Genomic DNA, 20,380 nt, shown 5'->3' with positions numbered 1-20,380 from the left:
AGCCAAGATCATGCCAATTTGATCATGCCAAAACAATTGGGGAGTTTGAGTGAAGGGTATGGGAGAGTTTATTGTGTTTTTCTTGTATTTTTTCTGAAAATTTGAAGCTCTTTCAAAATAATTAAAACATATTTTTAAAACACCTGTTAGCTGGGTGTGGTGGCACACAACTGTAGTCTTAGCTACTCAGGAGGCTGAGGCAGGAGGATTACTTGAGTCCGGAAGTTGGAGGGTTTAAAAAAAAAATCCAACTGTTCCACTTACTAATTGTATTTCCATGGGCAAATGGTGAACTTCTCTATGTCTCAGAAGACTCTTAAGTGGGGATATTAGGCCAGGAATGCTGGCTCACACCTATAATCTGAGCACTTTGGGAGGCCAAGGTGGGAGGATCACTTGAGCCCAGGAGTTTGAGGTTACAATGAGCTATGGTTGCACCACTGCACTCCAACCTCAGTGACACAGCAAGACCTCGTCCCCCCCCACCCAAAAAAAGAGTGGAGATATTAATATCTACCTTTCAGGACTATTCTAATGATTTGACAAGATAATAGAAATAATAGGTAACAGTTATATAACTTGCCCTAGGTCACACACCTAGTTTTTTTTGTTTGTTCGTTAGTTAGATTTTGTTTTTGTTTTTGTTTTGAGACAGAGTCTCGCTGTGTCGCCCAGGCTAGAGTGCAGTAGTGCCATCTCGGCTCACTGCAACCTCCCCCTTACCAGTCAAGCAACTCTCCTGTCTCACCCTCTTGAGTTGCTGGGACTACAGGCGTATACCACCACGCCCAGCTAATTTTTGTATTTTTAGTAGAGATGGGGTTTCGTCATGTTGGCCAGGCTGGTCTCGAACTCTGACCTCAGGTGATTCACCCGCCTTGGCCTCCTAACTTGCTGGGATTAAAGGCGTGAGTCACCGTGCCTGGCCCAGAGACCTAGCTTTTATGAGCCAGGATTTAAACCCAGGAATTCTGACTCCAAAACCTACACTCTCATCTAATGCACAAATCAATCAAGTGAATGTCACGTAGCAGGCCATTAGTGGTACCTAGAATGATGACAATGCTTGTATTCGTTTCCCAGGGTTGCTGTGACAAAGTATCACAAACTGGCTGGCTTAAAACAACAGTATTTTATTCCTTCATAGTCTGCAGGGCAGAAGTACAAAATCAAGGTGCTGCCCACAGTATCCAGCCTTTGATGCATCTCGAGAAGGATCTTTCCTTGCCTCTTACACCTTATTGTAGTCTCAGGTGTGCCTTGGCTTGATGGCAACATAATTCCATTCTATGCCTCTGCCTTCATGTGGCTTTCTTCTGTGTGTGTGTGTGTGTGTGTGTGTGCGTGTGTGTCTCCGTGTCTCTTCTCCCCTTCTTATAAGGACAGCAGTCATATTGGATTCCGGCCCTCTGTAATTCAGTATGACCTTGTCTTAATTTGGTTACATCTGCAAACATCTTATTTTTAAAAAAAGTCACATTCACGGGTACTGGGGATTAGGACCTCAACATATCTTCTGGGGGAACACAATTCAACCAGTAACAATGCTTATGAATGTTTTGCCCTTTTCTTACCAAATAGAATAAGTTTAACTGGAAGGACTCCCCCTGGGAAGAGAGGAGACAAAGCTTGGACATGAAAAAAAAAAAAGGAAAAAAGAAAAAAGAAATCACTTCATGGCTTGTCCCTCTGCTTAAAGATGGGGAAATGAAGATGCTGCATTTTGTTCTCAGAAACATGGTCATTTCAAAGTTCATCCAGATCCTTCAGTGTTAAAGGGTACTGACCAAGGGCAGATGGCTCAACAGTGCTTGAAAAATGCCCAGGTTAGAGGAATAATGAAGGGTTATCAATGACCACTCAGGGTAATAAATGTAAAGTGTCACATACACCTGAGCAGGGGACCCTGGAAAATTATGTTATATCTAGGTAAAAGTTTCTCTTCCTTTCTGAAAAGTACTTTTGCTTGGGGGGGAATATAAGTATCTATGTAAGTATTGGATTTGAGAGTTGGAAGTTTTTAATGAAAGAATATATCGCCATTTAACACTGGAGCAGCGGTGGGAAAGACAGCATCAAGGAGATTTGACTTGGAGTCTAGTGTTCATCATACACCATCATGTGGAAGCCCTCAGGGATGATATTCTACCTTCAATAACTTAGATTTTCAGAAATGTCATGCTGTGAATTATTATGTCTAGAGGAAGATCAGACATATCCCTGTGAATAGGGAAGTGGTTTTCCCAAAAGGGAATTCGAGGCTCAGTGTGGATATGAATAAGAAAGCAATTACTGAGAAATGCAGGATTGAGGGCGGGAGATCAAGGAAAGAAACTGAGTTTTATCCACAAAGGGAATTCTTCTCAAAGGTTCTAACTTTTGGGAGCTTTCCCTTTGGGCAATGGGAATAATGACATGTAGCATGCAGTTTATTATTTTTTGCATGTCATAATTCTATTTACTCTCAGCATGGTCAGTGAATCAGATACATCTGTACAGTCTAGTGTGGGAAGGGCATGGAATTAAAGGATGGAGTAACAAAGGGAAATGTCGTTGGATGTTGCTTCCTCTGCATCCGATCATGGGAAGCCTCTTTTCCAGGATAGGTAAGTATTGTTAGCATCAAATAAAGCAGTGATCAGTCCCAAAGTAGAACAACACGAGATAGGGAAGAGCACAAGGCCAAGAAAGGCAACGTTCACGGGGATCACCCAGGAGTTGGTGTAAAATAAACCCATTTCCTTAATATTCTATGAAAAAATGATCTTAGGAGATCCATGTGTAGGGAAAGGGAGTTTGATAACATAAACAAGTATAAAAGCTTAGCCAAGAAAACCCCACCACTTCACCATTTACCACTTCATAGCATATATTCACATTTTTATAACTTGTATTAAGAAAAATTACCAGGCCGGGCACAGTGGCTCATGCCTGTAATCCCAGCACTTTGGGAGGCTGGGCCAGGTGGATCACCTGAGGTCAGGAGTTTCAGATCAGCCTGACCAACATGGAGAAACCTCATCTCTACTAAAAATACAAAATCAGCTGGGCATGGTGGCAGGTGCCTGTAATCCCAGCTACTTGGGAGGCTGAGACAGGAGAATTGCTTGAACCTAGGAGGCGGAGGTTGCAGTGAGCTGAGATCACGCCATTGCACTCCAGCCTGGGCAACAGAGTGAGACTCCATCTCAAAAAAAAAGAAAGAAAAATTACCAGAAATTTTGAGAAAAGGCAAAACAATGATTCTGTTATTTTTAAATATTATGAAAATAAATTCACCTCGGGGCTATCTGACTTACTATTCATTACCAATTAGGATCTGAAGTCTGTGAAGCTGGATGTTTAACTTGGGGAAACTGGTAACTGCAAATGATTTGAAAGAAAGAAGAGTCCACCTTTCTTTCCTTTCTTTATTCTTCAACTTTTCACTTCTCAAAGAAGGAGAGACAGACATATACTTATAATGTCCATCCAAAAGAGAAACTAACTGAAGGTTATGGTTTATTGCCATGTAGAAACATTAATTAGATTTGCAAATAATTTAACAATCTAATTTCTATTTTTGTTTATTGTTTTACTTACCGTATATATCAGTCTGATATTCTTACTTGCACTGGTTTTGTTAACCTCCTGGTTAAATAAAAGTTTAATTCATTCTAACCTCTTGTATACAAATTACACTTATATTTTGAAATTATACGTTAATGCCTGCATAACTTGTAGAAAATCATATCAAAGGACATATGCTTTCCATTTTTAGCCTGGTTTGTTTCAGATTGAGTGGGAAAAAGGAGAAGGGCAGGAAGAAAATATTTCAGGAAGTATATTTGTAGTTTGAAGAAGCAAACTTAATATTATAATATTTTAAATTTGACTGCCATGAATAAGCTTCATAGATTTACTTTAGCTGCTGGGAATATGTAGGTGATAGCAATGATTTTCAGTAGGAGCAGGAGAATTTTATGTTTATTAGAAAAGCAGTTATGGATTCAAAAAATTTGCAAAACATTCCTTTAGGAAATTGTTCAGTATTGTAAACCTGAAAGCATGATGCAATGTTCTGTTTATATTTGCTTTATTTTTAAAATGTAAATAAAACAAAATGTGCTTGCCACAAATATACTTCAAGACTTTATCTTCTGGTGTACCATAAATGGGAATTTTGTAGTTACTGTGATGTGTGACCAATTAACTCAGCTTGTTATTTACTGTTCTAATGAGGCCAAAGCCTTGGATCTGATCCCCAAATGATCAAGCTAGGCTTGCAAATTCATGCTGTGTCATTAGTCATAAGAGGGACCTGATAAGTGAGAATCTCGATGAAATAGCACAAATCCATTAGCCCCAAAGTAACTGCAGTTGTATACCCCAAAGTTCACAGGTTGATCACATTCTTTATCATGGTACGGCAGCTACGGAAACATGTTAAACCTGGAGCTGATGATAACCAATGATTTCTTTCTTGTGCTTTTTATTCTTTTTTAAAAAAAAAGAAGAATGTTCATCGTCAAATTTCACAAAATGCTTTAGTTTTAATAATCCATTCACCAGGATACAAGGAATCAGAGGTGTGGGAAAATTTAAAATAGGATGATCAGGCCCGGCGCGGTGGCTCAAACCAGTAATCCCAGCACTTTGGGAGGCCAAGCGGGGGTGGATCACCTGAGGTCAGGAGTTCCAGCCCAGCCTGGCCAACATGGCAAAACCCTGTCTCTACTAAAAACACAAAATTAGCAGGGCATGGTGGCGAATGCCTGTAGTTCCAGCTATTTGGGAGGCTGAGGCAAGAGAATTGCTTGAACCTGGGAAGTGGAGGTTGCAGTGAGCCGAGATCACGCTACTGCACTCCAGCCTGGAAGACAGAGCGAGACTCCATCTCAAAAAAACAAAACAAAAACAACAACAACAACAAACAGAAATAGGATGGTCAGAGTAGACATCGCCAAGAAAGTACCATTTAAAGAAAGCAAGTGAATTAGCCATACAAGTGTCTGGAGAAAGCACTGTTTGACCAGAAGGGGCAGTCACTGTGTAGTTTTTAGGTGGGTGTGAGCACAGTCTTTCTTTTTCTTTCTTTCTTCTTTCTTTCTTTCTTTCTTTCTTTTTTTCTCTTTCTTTCTTTCTCTTTCTCTCTTTTTCTTTCTTTCTTTGTTTCTTTCTTTTTCTTCCTTTCCTTTCTTTCTTTCCTTTCTTTTCCTTCCTTCCTTTCTCTCTCTCTTTCTCTTTCTTTTGAGACGGAGTCTCGCTCTGTTGCCCAGGCTGGAGTGCAGTGGCGCGATCTCGGCTCACTGCAAGCTCCGCCTCCCAGATTTGCGCCATTCTTCTGCCTCAGCCTGCCTGCCTTCCTGCCTTCGTTCCTTTCTTCCTTTCTTCTTCCTTTCTCTCTCTCTCTCCTTTCTTTCTTTCCTTCCTTCCTTCCTTCTTTCTTCCTTCTTTCCTTTTCTTTCCGACGGAGTCTTGCTCTGTTGCCCACACTAGAATGCATTGACATGATCTCGGCTCACTTACCTCACTCCTAACCTCAGGTTGTCCGCCCACCTCAGCCTCTCAAAGTGCTGGGATTACAGGTGTGAGCCACTGTGCCTGGCCTATAAATCTTAAATTGTGCTTTTTGTCCTTTTTTACTCATCTTTAGGAAGGTATAATTGACAAACATTGTATATACTTGTGGTATAAAATAAGTAAATAAAATTTGAAAAACAATCAATTCACCAAAATATTAAGTATTATTATCAGGTAAGCTAGATCTTCTCTTGCATAGAAAAATTGTGCTGTAACTGTCACTTGTTATAAATTGTAGCTTTATTTGACACTGACCTACCCTCAGGCTTCTTTTTAACTCACTCTGACTTATTTGTCTTATCCAGAGATTGTGGATTCCCGGTCATCAAAGCAGTCTAAAGGGTGTTAAAACAACTGCAGCCCTTATTTCTTTGCCATAGGCTTTAGGTGACTTAAAAAAAAAAAGTACTGTCCTCTCACTATCTAAGGACTACCTTCCTTAGTATCTTTACATAAGGAAGAAATTGGCTTTTCTGTTTTATCTGACAAAAGAGAGAGATATGAGGGAGAGACTGAATTCTTTCTTGAAACAGAAATATTGCTATCTCTTATCAAGTATTTTGATTGTTTAATTTCCTACACTAAGTCCAATAGGATTTTATACCAAAAGCAGTAGCTTCCCTAAAGTCTACTTGGTACTTGTTTTTTGCCAGTCTATTCTCTCTTAAAGAGATAATATTTTTTCAAGCAACATTTTATACACATTCAAATGAGAGAAGCTTTTCTTGGAGGCTTTGCACATGTATCCGGCAATTTTCTCACTCATTATATGTGCTTCTGTGTGACACATGAAGCAAAATACTAATGTTATTCTTTTATTCTATTTTTTTGCAGTGCTTCCAGGATTTTTATTTTTTTGTTTCTTCTTTCTATAACTAGACTCAGATTCCAGAATGTCTATTTTTAAATTCATGCTTTCTACATGCTTTCATGGTAGATTATCTGCATATCCCCAAGAAGATTTTGTCAAGGGATCATTTCAGTAATTTGTTTTAGAAAGCAATAGGAATACTGCATTTAAAAAATTGTGTTGCCAAACTTCACCATCAGTACACCCACAGGATAAACATACTCTGCGTGAACTGGACATGCCTCTTGAAAATCTACACTCCAAATGAGTATATTACAACTATGGTGCAATGAGTGATTTTCCCCAAGGTACCATGCTTATTTCCACAGGACAGGCAACCTAGCAGGGCATTCCCTCCATGAGGTTATGAAAACACGCTGTGCTCCTGTAGACCCACACACAGCACCCTCCCCCATTGTACTTATTGCCAAACACTGGGCTTCCTGATTGCTTTGTGTTCAGTCAGAGATCCAGGAAATCCCAGCCCAGCCAGAAAAATGCACAACAGCTCAGCAGAAGCAGCTTTAATAGGAACTTAGGGAACCTTCCATTGCTGCCATCCTGGAAAAGCATGTGTTGTAGCAGAAAGAGCACAAGCTCTAGCAATGGACAGGCCTCAGGTCATATCCTGGATCTGGCTGGGTTGTGGGTTACGTGCTGGGTTGTCTCAGATAAGGTCAAGTCTGAGCTTCATTTCCACATTTTCTCCTCTTCGTAAAATGGAAATTATCATCATACTATCTACAGTGGAACCCACTGGTCAAAAGCCATTGCCAGGTCTGCCAGTGTTAATTTCAAGTGGAAAGTCTGAAAGATTACTGCAGACAGTTTATGTACTGGAATCTTTTTGGCTTAAGCCACTTCCCCAGTGGTTATTAACATTACGCCCTTTTTTCCTCTCTAGCTACAATCTAGAACCCAGGAACCTAGTTCTGCATCCTCTCCACCAAAGCATGTTGAGAATCCTTTTGTATTTAGCTGCTTGGATACTAGAAGAGGATCAAAATTCTAGCCCAGTAATTCCTTTCCTAGTTCTTCCTTCAGTATCATCAAAGCGGATTCAACATGTAACAGAATGTTCAACTCTGTTATTTTATTAAAGAAGGTATAATAAGTTAAAATCACCTCACATATGAAGTTGATAGTATGTTAGATGGTGATAAGGCTTTATATAGAGGAAATTGTGCAAGGAAGGGAAACAAAATGCAGGAGAATGTAAAGCGGTTTTGCAAATACTTTAATAACTAACTCTCTTCTTCAAGTCTTTCTTTAAATATCATCTTAATGAGGTCACCCTGATAACCAGATTTTTTTTTTTTTTTTTTTTTTTTTTTTGAGATGGAAACCTGCTCTTTTGACCAGGCTGGAGTGCAGTGGTGCGATCTCGGCTCACTGCACCCTCTGCCTCCCGGGTTCAGACCATCCTCCTGCCTCAGCCTCCCGAGTAGCTGGGATGACAGGCGCCCGCCACCACGTCCAACTAATTTTTTGTATTTTTAGTAGAGACAGGGTTTCACCATGTTAGCCAGGATGGTCTCGATCTCCTGACCTCATGATCCAGCCGCCTTGGCCTCCCTAAGTGCTGGGATTACAGGTGTGAGCCACCACGCCCGGCCAACCAGATTTATATCAAAAACCATTACTTGTGCAGTGGCTCACGCCTGTAATACCAGCACTCTGGGAGGCCGAGGTGAGTGAATCATTTGAGGTCAGGGGTTCGAGACCAGCCTGGCCAACATGGTGAAACACCGCCACTACTAAAAATACAAAAATTAGCCAGGCATAGTGGCAAGTGCCTGTAATCCCAGCAACTTGGGAGGCTGAGGTGGAAGAATCGCTTGAACCTGGGATGCAGCGGTTGCAGTGAGCCAAGATCATGCCACTGCACTCCAGCCTGGGCAATTAAAAGAGACTCCGTCTGTCTTAATAATAATAATAAAAGCATTACTTCTGGTCCTCCATAATGTGCTCTACTTTTTCTTTTCTCCTTATTACTTAGGGCCAAATTTATGTCTTTATGATGTTTATTGCCTATTCTCTGTCTCCACTTGCTCCATGAGGACAGGAATATTTGTCTGTTTATTCCTAAGTTTCTAGAATATTGCATGGCACAGAGTACTCAATAAATATATATGGAATGAGTGAAAAGTGTAGTCAAGGACAGCCTCTCTGAAAAGCTGACAGTGAGGAAAGATGTGAAGTTGGTGAGGGAGTCAGCCCTGAAGGAGGAAGTATGGCCAGGCTGTGCAGGCAGCAGAGAGTCTACTATGGTCGCAGTGGGACCAAAAAGATGGTGAATCACAGAAGAGGGCAGTGTTCTGTAGGTTATTATCAACACAAGTACTTTGGCTTTATTGAGAATGAGAGGGGAAGTCACTGGAAGTTTTAGAGCAGAGGTGTATTATGATGGAATATGTTTTTAAAAGGATCACACTGGCTTCTCTGTTTAAAATAGACTGTAGTGAGTAAGGATAGAAATAGAAAAGCCAGGCCAGGCACAGTGGCTCACGCCTGTAATCCCGGCACTTTGGGAGGCCGAGGCAGGCAGACCACCTGAGGTCGGGAGTTAGAGACCAGCCTGACCAACATGGAGAAATCCCATCTATACTAAGAATAGAAAATTAGCCAGGCATGGTGTTGCATGCCTGTAATCCCAGCTACTCGGGAGGCTGAGGCAAGAGAATCGCCTGAACCCAGGAGGCGGAGGTTGTGGTGAGCCTAGACAGCACCATTGCACTCCAGCCTGGGTAACAAGAGCAAAACTCCATCTTGAAAAAAGAAAAGAAAAGAAATAGGAAAGCCATTTAAGAGGCCTTGCAATAACCCAGGAGGAAGATGCCAATTACTTGGCCAGGTTGATGGCAGTACATAGTGGCCAGAGTCTGTACACATGCTAAAGGTAGAGTTGATGAGATTTGCTGACAGATTAGACGTGGAGTATGACAGAAAGATGTTTAGGGTGACTTCAAGATATTTCACAGAAGCAGTGGTTGAATATAGGTCCCATCAACTAGATGTAATGGCTGTGGGAGGCATTCTTGAGGGAATAGGACTAAATGTTGGGAATGAACACATTTCTTCCAAATTCCCCCAACACACACACACACACACACACACACACACACACACACACACACACAACACACACACACACACACACACACACACACACACACACACACACACATATGCACATCCCACATCACCTCTGTTGATGAGTGAAGCTGCAAAGGTAAGGATTAAATTCTAGACCCCAATATTTAACAATCCTTTGAACTCAGGCTGCTTGGCAATAGCATTTCTCCACTTTTTTCTATGTGCTTGTTTCCCTAGACTGATAACATTGAGGACCTACAGCAGTAATAGATATTTAGAGCTAAATGACCCTTTATAAATCATTCTAGCATGATACTTGCCACACAAAATTGAATTTCCACATCCAATCAAAGATGCCATTGATTGTAATATGCACCATTATTTTTTGCATTGCTAAGAAAGAAAAAGCAGCCATTTGATATATCATTGATATTTTCTTATTTATCTATGACTTACTGGACATAGATTTTTAAAAATTCATATACTCTTATGCATATGTAAAAAGGAAAATATAACAAAGTAAATTAAAGTATTTCTAAAAATTTTTCCTTTATTAGGTCATTAATTACATTTTATTCAATGTTATAAAGTCCTCAGGCAACCAGAGTTAGAACATTATGCCCCTAATTAGTATTAGTTCATCAATTTCATCAATAAATTATAGGAAACACGGATTAGACAAACTAGTTCAACCATTGTGGAAGTCAGTGTGGAGATTCCTCAGGGATCTAGAATTAGAAATACCATTTGACCCAGCCATCCCATTACTGGGTATATACCCAAAGGATTATAAATCATGCTGCTATAAAGACACATGCACACGTATGTTTATTGTGGCACTATTCACAATAGCAAAGACTTGGAACCAACCCAAATGTCCAACAATGATAGACTGGATTAAGAAAATGTGGCACATATACACCATGGAATACTATGCACCCATAAAAAATGATGAGTTCATGTCCTTTGTAGGGACATGGATGAAGCTGGAAACCATCATTCTCAGCAAACTATTGCAAGGACAAAAAATCAAACATGGCATGTTCTCACTCATAGGTGGGAATTTAACAATGAGAACACTTGGACACAGGAAGGGGAACATCACACACCAGGGCCTGTCGTGGGGTGGGGGGAGGGGGGAGGGATAGCATTAGGAGATATACCCAATGTAAATGACGAGTTAATGGGTGCAGCACACCAACGTGGCACATGTATAGATATGTAACAAACCTGCACATTGTGCACATGTACCCTAAAACTTAAAGTATAATAAAAAAAAGAAAAGAAAAGAGAAAGTAGAAAATAAGCAAGAAATTAAGGAGAGAAAATAGAAAATAGGTTTTGCCTCTCCTGCTACCAAATTATGTTTAAGTCTAACACCTATTTTAGATCCACCATTAAAACTAGATAGACTAGCTTTAGTCAGTTTGGGTTGTAAATAAAGCATGCATAATGGTATGAATGCCTTTGGGCCCTGCAACTTCCTTGTATTCAGAGTCCGACTCCTCTGAAAGACATTTCGTTTCAAACCTATATTAGCTGTATAACAAAGTACTCTCAAGTTCAGAAGCTTAAAACCACAAAACTTGATTACCTATTTCTGTGGGTTCCAAGTCCAGGAGTGGTTTACCTGGCTGGTTCTGGCTAGGGGCCTCTCATGAGGCTGTGTCTCACGGTTAGCTGAGGGTGCAGTCTTCTGCAGGATTGACCAGGGCTGGAGAATCGCCTTCCCAGCTCACCCACATGGCTGTTGGTTGGCCTCAGGTCCTTGCTGGCTGTTGGCCGGAAACCAGTTCCTGGCTACTCTGGCTTCTTCAGAGGGCTGTTCACAAAATGACAGCTGGCTTCTCCTGAGCCAGTGATCCAAGAGAGAGGGAAAGCAAGTGAGAGCCTGAGATGGAAGCTGCCCCATCATTTTCACAGTATGTTACAGGGCCCACCAACCAACCCTGCTACAACATGAGATAGAACCACCCAAAGGTGAGAAGATGGAAGATGAGCATTATTGGGGACTATTTTGGAGGCTGGCTCCACAGATTTAGTTTTTTCAATTTCCATGTTTCTCTGCACAATAACTTCCAGTGTACCATCAAGAGAACTGACAATATAGCGGGGCACGGTGGCTCACACCTGTAATCCCAGCACTTCGGGAGGCCGAGGCAGGTGGATCATGAGGTCAGGAACTCAAGACCAGCCTGGCCAAAATGGTGAAACCCCATCTCTACTAAAAAAAAAAAAAAATACAAAAATTAGCTGGGCATGGTGGCATGCACCTCTAATACCAGCTACTCAGGAGGCTGAGACAGGAGAATTGCTTGAACCTGGGAGACAGAGGCTGCAGTGAGCAGAGATCATTTCACTGCACTTTAGCCTGGGCGACAGAGCAAGTCTCCATGTTGGGAAAAAAAAAAAAAAAAGAAAGAGAGAATTGACAATGCAATATTTGCCAAAAGGGTGTTTCACTAATACTTCCTTCTGTAAGGAAGCTGGGAGAAAGGATTTCTGCTAAGCTACTGACAGCCATTTTGCATTTAATGTTGGCACTGTCTTGATCTTGGCAGATATCATTGGAAAGTTTTTTTTTTTTGTCTGAAAACTATTTATTTACCTTAATGTTCCCAGAGCCAATCTATGTGCAAGACACAAGGTAGGTACTGTATAAATATTTGTTGAATGAATGAACTTTTCAGATGATCTAATCTAATTTCTTCATTACAATATTAGCCCACGGTTTCTCAACCCTTCAAAAACCCTGGCTATCAAAGCAATCATAATTCCTACTTACTAGAATTGCCTGGTCATCATCAGCGGGGAAAAATATGTAAGGCAAGAAAGAGGTAGGCGTAAGAATGCAACCTAATAAGGGTGGAGAATATATCCACCCCCATAGCATTATTGAAAGGTGTTGCAAAGTCCACCTCCACCTTAATATCTTCTCTTTTGATACCAACTACCACTACGACCTGATCTAAAAATGGACTGCCTTTTTAAAAGGAATAAGTACTTTTGAGAAGGGAAGGAAATGAAAGGATTCTACCCTAGCTTTGCTAATGAATCAGGACTGATCTGACAAGCATCACTTTGAAATTTCAAATGAGTATTGGCCTTAGGGCAATGAGATTAAAATGAACACATTTCAGTAAGAACCAAAAAGAGGGAGCATTAGGAAGACACGAGGCCAAGGATGACAGGAGCATAGACTCATGGTCTCACTGTGCTGCTTTCTCTAAAGGATTGTCAACACACGCTAAAAAAGGATATTTGAATGGTTTATAGATACTATATTCTGAAGTTTATAGCATGTTTTTTATTTTTTATATTTCAATTTTCTAAAATTAGAATGCACCTTAGTGTGGAATGCTATACTTCTCAAAAATAAGAACGGAATACCTATCCTCAGCATCAACGAAGATAGAAAAGCAATGGCACACATTAGAATTCCAAAATTCAGTGGTTTCTCCTTTCCAGGCTGAAATTTATGCTCCAGGAGGGTGTCATTTATTTATTTATTTAGTGACACAGTGTTGCTCTGTTGCCCAGGCTGGAGTGCAGTGGTGCGATCTGGGCTCACTGCAACCTCCATCCTCCGGGTTCAAGTGATTCTCATGCCTCAGCCTCCCAAATAGCTGAGATTACAGGCACGCACCACCATGTCCAGCTAATTTTTGTATTTTTAGTAGAGGTGGGGTTTTGCCACACTGGCCAGGCTGGTCTTGATCGCCTGAACTGAAGTGATCCTCCTGCCTTGGTCTCCCAAAGTGCTGAGATTATAGGCATGAGCCACTGCACCCAGCCCAGGAGGGTGTCTTTTAATCATTAGTTCTCTATACCTAATTAGCCCAAGCATCAGACTTCAGAGTAAGAAAAAGCAGTTTCAACTCCACCATTTCCTGGCACTGTGACCTTAGAGCTTCTTCAGGTCTTCATTTTCTGCATCTCAAAAATAGGAGTAGGAATAGAATGTCCGTCTTTGGGTTATAATGAAAATGATTGATAAGAGCACTTCATTAACTGGAAGTCATTGTGCAAATGTAGTTGGTTGTCCCTGAAATTCTGAGTTGCTACTGATGCCCCAGAGAACAACCTTTGCCCCTCCCTAGTGGTGGTGTGTTCTCCTGGGAGCACAGCTCCTAGAAAATCAACCTCCTTCATTACCCATGAGAGGATGCTTCTCTGTGGATTCGCTTAATATTTCGTGTGGAACAACTGCATGAACGCATTGCATAAAGAATACGTGGAGGCCAGGCACGGTGGCTCATGCCTGTAATCCCAGTACTTTGGGAGGCCGAGGTGGGCGGATCACGAGGTCAGGAGATCGAGACCATCCTGGCTAACACGATGAAACCCCGTCTCTACTAAAAATACAAAAAATTAGGTGGGCATGGTGGCGGGCGCCTGTAGTCCCAGCTACTCGGGAGGCTGAGGCAGGAGAATGGTGTGAACCCGGGAGGCGGAGCTTGCAGTGAGCGGAAATCGCGCCACTGCACTCCAGCCTGGGCGACAGAGGGAGACTCTGTCTCAAAGAAAATAAATAAATAAATAAATACGTGGAGAATAATCTAAGCAAGGAAAGGTTGGAGTGTTCTTCTGTGCTTGCACCTTCTTAACCTTCTCCGTTTCTCCACCCTTGTTAAGCCTAAATGTCCTCAGTGCCCTCCTTGCCTCCATTTCCATTGCCTTGTCTTTAACATCTTTGAAAACATTAAATTTTGGTGAGAAGGAGCAAGTCTATAAATGAATTTGTGCTATGGACACTTTGATAACTCACATTTATGTTCTGTTAACTGTAGATCCTCTCTCATTTCTAGCTTGCACAACCCTTAAAAATGAAAGTATTGTTTAAATACAAAATGTTTATTTAAATGTAGCTCTTTCTAGATTCCTTTCCCTTTAGTCAACACAAAAGTTTTTCCTGAGGGCAAGAATCATGTTTATTCTCTCTCTCTCTCTTTTTTTTATAGATAGGGTCTTGCTCTGTAGTCCAGGCTGAAGTATAGTGGCTTACTGCAGCCTCAACCTGGGCTCAAGCAATGCCCCCACCTCAGCCACCAGAGTAACTGGGATTACATGTGTGCACCCACCAAGCTCAGCTAATTTTTTTTTTCCTTAGGGACAGGTCTCACTGTGTTGCCCAGGGTGGTCTTGAACTCTTGGGCTCAAGGGATCCTCCCACCTCAGCCTCTCAAAGTACTAGGATTATAGGCCTGAGCCATGGCACCCTGCCTGTTTATTTTTTATTATGTTGATTTAAGAACCCAGTCCTTGCCCCTGTACTCTCCTGCTATTCATGTCCATCTACTATTCATATCCATGCTGAATCAACTCCAAAAGCAAATAAAGGAAACACATTCTTAAAGGCTGATTGAAAACCTAGCATTGGCCGGGTGCAGTGGTTCACCCCTGTAATCCCAGCACTTTGGGAGGCTGAGGCGGGTGGATCAACTGAGGTTGGGAGTTCGCGACCAGCCTGACCAACGTGGAGAAACTACATCTCTACTAAAATACAAAATTAGCCCGGTGTGGTGGTGCATGCCTATAATCCCAGCTACTCAGGAGGCTGAGGCAGGAGAATCGCTTGAACCCAGGAGGCGGAGGTTGTGGTGAGCCGAGATTGTGCCATTGCAATTCAACCTGGACAAGAGCAAAACGCCATCTCAAAAAAAAAAAGAAGAAGAAAAGAAAATCTAGCATTAAAGAGCTGAAGTAAATTATGTTTTATTCCTTCAGAGTAGATGAGGGGAAATAAAAGAAAAAAAAGTGTGTATATATATATATATATATATATACACACTTTTTTTTTTTTTTTTGAGACCGAGTCTCGCTCTGTTGCCCAGGCTGGAGTGCAGTGGCGTGATCTCGGCTCACTGCAAGCTCCGCCTCCTGAGTTCACGCCATTCTCCTGCCTCAGCCTCCCGAGTAGCTGGGACTACAGGCGCCCGCCACCTCACCCGGCTAATTTTTTGTATTTTTAGTAGAGACGGGGTTTCACCGTGTTAGCCAGGATGATCTCGATCTCCTGACCTCGTGATCCGCCCGCCTCGGCCTCCCAAAGTGCTGGGATTACAGGCGTGAGCCACTGCGCCTGGCCAAAAAAGTATATTTTTTAAAAGTATAAAATTATGTTAGGGGTTTCACAATACTTGAACTTAAAATTTGTATTTATTTATGGTTGACATCCTTTAACATTTAATGATAAAAAATGCGATAATAAATTATACTGATGCTATTCCCAAGTTTTGCTTCTGCTTGAAAGGTCTTCTGACATGCAGGTTTGATAACAAATAGATGCAATGTGTGGTCTCTTGGGTCTGATATTTAATCTTAATCCTAAACTAAATTGTTGAAAAGAAAGAAGACATATGACAGATGACAACTGTGTTTCATCTTATAATTGAGCATATGGAGTCTTTCTTCTTACTCCTGAAGGGTGACACATTTTCTGCCCCAAGAAAAACATCCAAGTATTTTATTATGCTCTTATTGTTCCAAGTGATCCAAAATATTTTTCTTTTGCTATTGATTTTTATATGGAGCTTTTCCAGATACTAGATTGAAGATTTTAGTTTAACCTTGTAGACTGAACTTTTCTTTTGAAATGCGTAGGATAGTGGTTCCAAGTTCTGAAAATATGATGTATTATTAAAGGTTTCATTTTTTATAAATAAATTCTAAGAAAGTACATCTGATTAAATGAATTCATCTATGTAAAGTGTAGAGAACAGTGTGTGGCATGTAGTAGTGATATATAACTGTTAGCTATGTATTTATAACGAACATTGTCATAGCTATATATTTGTAATGGGCATATATACATTGCTAGACATTAGTATATTTTATTGAATAAAGTTGTATAAATAAATCCATACAAATTATTTTCCTTAAAACTTAATGCAAATGAGGTTTTTTGAAAATCCTTAAAATGTGGAAATTTACTTTCCCAGGTATTCAGCCATGATATATACTTTTAAATCTATGTATATATTCAATTATTTTACTTTGAAAATTATAAAATCGACATATTGGCAGGCAACCCTAAGATGAAACAACATTTTCACGTGCTGATCACTTTTCAGCCCTCAAGCATGTGGGAAGGGACACAGTCTGCCCACCTCCTCAGAGTCCTTTATGGAAATACAAGGATAGTCTGTATCAGGGTGGAGGTTACTAAGGCTTTACTGCGGCTGCCATAGTTTACCAGGGCTGCCATAACGTAATACTATATACTGACTGGCTTAAACCAGAGAAATAATTTTCTCACAGTTCTGGAGGCTAGAATTTCAAAACGAAGGTAATGGAAAGTTTGGTTTCTTCTGGCTTCTCTCTCCTTGGCTGGCAGATGGCTGCCTTCCTGCTGTGTCCTCATATAACCTTTCCTCCGTGGGGGCGCATCTCCAGTGGCTCTCCCTTTTCTCATAAGGACACCAGTCACTTTGAATTAGGGCCCACCCTCATGACCTCATTTAAACTTAAGTATCTCTTTAAAGTCCCCATCTCTAAATATAGTCACATTATCTCTCCACATAGTACTGGGGGTTAATATTCAACATGTGAATTTGGAGGGACACAATTTAGCTCATAACACAGGCCCTGTTCTACTTTTTTCTAATGTTATTTACATTTTTATTCTTTTGGGGCTTTTTAAATTACATCTTTTTTTTTTTTTTTTTTTTTTCGAGATGGAGTCTCCCTCTGTTGCCCAGGCTGGAGTGCAGTGGCACAATCGCGGCTCACTGCAACCTCCACCTCCCAGGTTCAAGCGATTCTCCTGCCTCAGCCTCCCGAGTAGTTGGGATTACAGGCACCTGCCACCATGCCCGGCTAATTTTTATTTTTAGTAGGGACGGGGTTTCACTATGTTGGACAGGCTGGTCTCGAACTCCTCACCTTAGGTGATCCGCCCACCTCAGTCTCCCAAAGTGCTGGCATTACAGGTGTGAGCCACTGTGCCTGGCCAAATTACACTTTTAAAATAAAGTTTTAATTTGGTTTTTCTTGTTATTAGAAACATTGCCAATCATAGAACTCAAAATCTAGGGTTTTTAGAATCAAAGGAACTTACATTTCTGATCTAAAGATCCCTGTATATTATTACTTAGTAACATTTTTCCCTGTATATTACTTAGTAACTTGGACACAGGAGTAAGATATGAAGAACATATCTATAAGGGTCTGGTACCAAAATCCTGAATTTATGCAAACTAGGTTCTATATAATCAGTTCTAAGTCTCTGGATTTTTTTTTTATGAATTCTGGCAAAACCAAGTATATATTGGTTACCACTTTTTTAATTTCAGAAAATTACCAAAATTTGTAAGTTATAGTTGAAACATGCTATATAAATAATATTTAAAAAGTGTTAATGTAAACCTTTTCAAGAAATTCTATGCCTTATTTCAGCTAGCAACTGACAGACAATTCTTAGATTCCATCTAGATCAGTGGTGTCCACTAGAAATATAATGGGGATGACATATGTAATTTCATTTTATTATTTATCTGAGACAGAGTCTATTCTATCACCCAGGCTGGAGTGCAGTGGCACCAGCTCGGCTCACTGCAACCTCCGCCTCCTGGGTTCAAGCGATTCTCCTGCCTCAGCCTCCCGAGTAACTGGGATTACAGGCATGCGCCACCATGCCCAGCTAATTTTTGTATTTTTAGTAGAGACGGGGTTTTACCACATTGGCCAGGCTGGTCTTGAACTCCTGACCTCAGGTGATCTGCCCGCCTCAGCTTCCCAAAGTGCTGGGATTGCAGGCATGAGCCACCGTGCCTGGCCGACATATGTAATTTTAAATGTTCTAGTGGCCACATTTAAAAACTAAGGAGAAAACAATAAATTAATTTTATTAATATATTGCATTTAACCCAATATATCTCAAATATTGTCATTTTAATATGTAATCAATTAAAATTATTAGAAATATTTTATATTATTACTGTTCTTGCCTAAGTCTTCAGAATGTGGTGTTTGTTTTATACTTACAGAACTTCTCAATTCAGGTTAGCCATGTTTCAAAGTGCTCAATAATCACATGTGGCTCACGGCTATTATAATACAGTGACGGTCTAGATAGTTAGTTCAATGGTCAGCAACACTTTATATTAGGTGCAGGTCCATGCTATCCTTTGCTAGTGTGTTTCTGAAACAAGTATATTCATTTATTTTTAAAAATCTTTTAGGGTGTTTTAGGTTACTTCTATAGATTTCAAATCAACTGCCTTCCACAAAAATGACATTGCTTACTCAAATAACAATGTTTGAAAGTAGGATGGCCCAAGATTTGGTTAATTCAAAGCCTTCATAATGGCATAAAAAACTCCGGGCTCCTCTCATCTTTCTTAAACCTCAAGATTCTCTCTCTTGAGGTCTCCATTAAAAATACAAAAATAGTCAAAGGATGGCTGTGACGATTACTATAACCATTTCCATAGAGGAAAAGGCATTGCATCTTCCTTAAGCTTCTTTCTAACAGATAGGAAAAATTTTCCCAAAATATCCACCTAATGCAAAAAGAGACACTAAAGAAGAAACAGAGGAATAAAAAAAGTTAGACATATAGAAAACAAATAGCAAAATAGCATAATTAAATATATCAATAATAATATTAAATGTGGGCCAGGTACAGTGGCTCACGCCTGTAATTCCAGCCCTTTGGAAGGCTGAGGTGGGAAGACTGCTTGATCCCAGGAGTTTGAGAATTAGCCTGGTCAACATACCAAGACCTTCTCTCTACAAAGAATAAAAAATTTAAAAATTAGCTAGGTTGAGGTGGGAGGATTGCTTAAGCCTAGGAATTCAAGTGTGTAGTAAGTTATGACTGTGCCACTGCACTCTAGCCTGAGTGACAGAGCGAGATCCTGTCTCAAAACACCACCAGCAACAACAAAAAACATTAAATGTAAATGGAGTAAACAATCAAACTAAGAGGCAGAGGTTGTAAAATTTGTTCTGGTTTGGACAATAAATTATGGTTCACCTAAAAATAATATATTTTTATTTGGTTTTAATGTCATTAATAGGTAAAAACTCATATTGAAATTCTAATTATAATAACATAATTATAGGATTTTCTCAAGGATAGTTCTAAGGAATTAACACCCACACATTGGTATTGATGTATTTAGGGTATCTTTCTCATTCTTGGAATCAGAGAATCGAAATGCAAGGATATTCAATGAGCCATTGATGGGGATATTGACCTTACCAAAATAATGTAGGAGTTGAGGTAGAACACAAAGACTGTGAACCAGGTCCCCAAATCTCTGTGAATGAATGTCTGTGTCCATGAATTGGGGGTGATGGAGACTAAGAGTAGAGAGTAGTAGAGATAGATCTTTTAAGTGTCTACAGTTAGTGTGTTATCTACTAGTTATTTTATTAGGCACTCAGATAAGCACAGAGAAAAAAAAAGTAGTCCCTGCCCATAAAGAGGGGTTCAGTGTGAGGGGGCAGGCAGCTTAAAAAGAAATGAGTGTGATCCTTTTGCAGTTCATAAGCATGAAGTTTGGGTTTTCACATGCATCTGTGAGAAGTACCTTCCTCAAACCCTGTTACAATGGTGGCTCACATCTGTAATCCCAGCACTTTGGGAGGCCAAGATGGGTGGATTTCTTGAGGCCAGCAGTTCGAGACCAGCCTGGCCAACATAGCGAAACCCATCTCCACTACAAATACAAAAATTAGCCAGCCATGGTGGCCTGCACCCGCAATCCCAGCTACTTGGGAGGCTGAGGCACAAGAATCACTTGAACCCAGGAGACTGAGGTTGCAGTGAGCCGAGATTGTGTCACTGCACTCCAGTCTGGGCAACAGAACAAGTCTCTGTCTCAAAAACAACAACAAATAAACAAAAAACAACCTTGTTACAAC

General features: G+C 40.5%; 1 non-coding gene across 1 annotated transcript; it reads left to right on the top strand.

The window, feature by feature from the left end:
- The first annotated feature begins 19,987 nt into the window (after positions 1-19,987).
- LOC116809987 (small nucleolar RNA U13) lies at positions 19,988-20,086 on the top strand. Its single transcript, XR_004370137.1, has one exon. It is a non-coding gene; the product is annotated as a small nucleolar RNA U13 (small nucleolar RNA).
- Positions 20,087-20,380: the final 294 nt, after the last annotated feature.

Source organism: Hylobates moloch, unplaced genomic scaffold (assembly GCF_009828535.3).
Source record: "Hylobates moloch isolate HMO894 unplaced genomic scaffold, HMol_V3 SCAFFOLD_1, whole genome shotgun sequence".
In the NCBI taxonomy this organism is placed as follows: Eukaryota; Metazoa; Chordata; class Mammalia; order Primates; family Hylobatidae; genus Hylobates; species Hylobates moloch.
The sequence above is the reverse complement of the archived record's forward strand: the minus strand, read 5'-3'. Positions and strand labels throughout refer to the sequence as shown.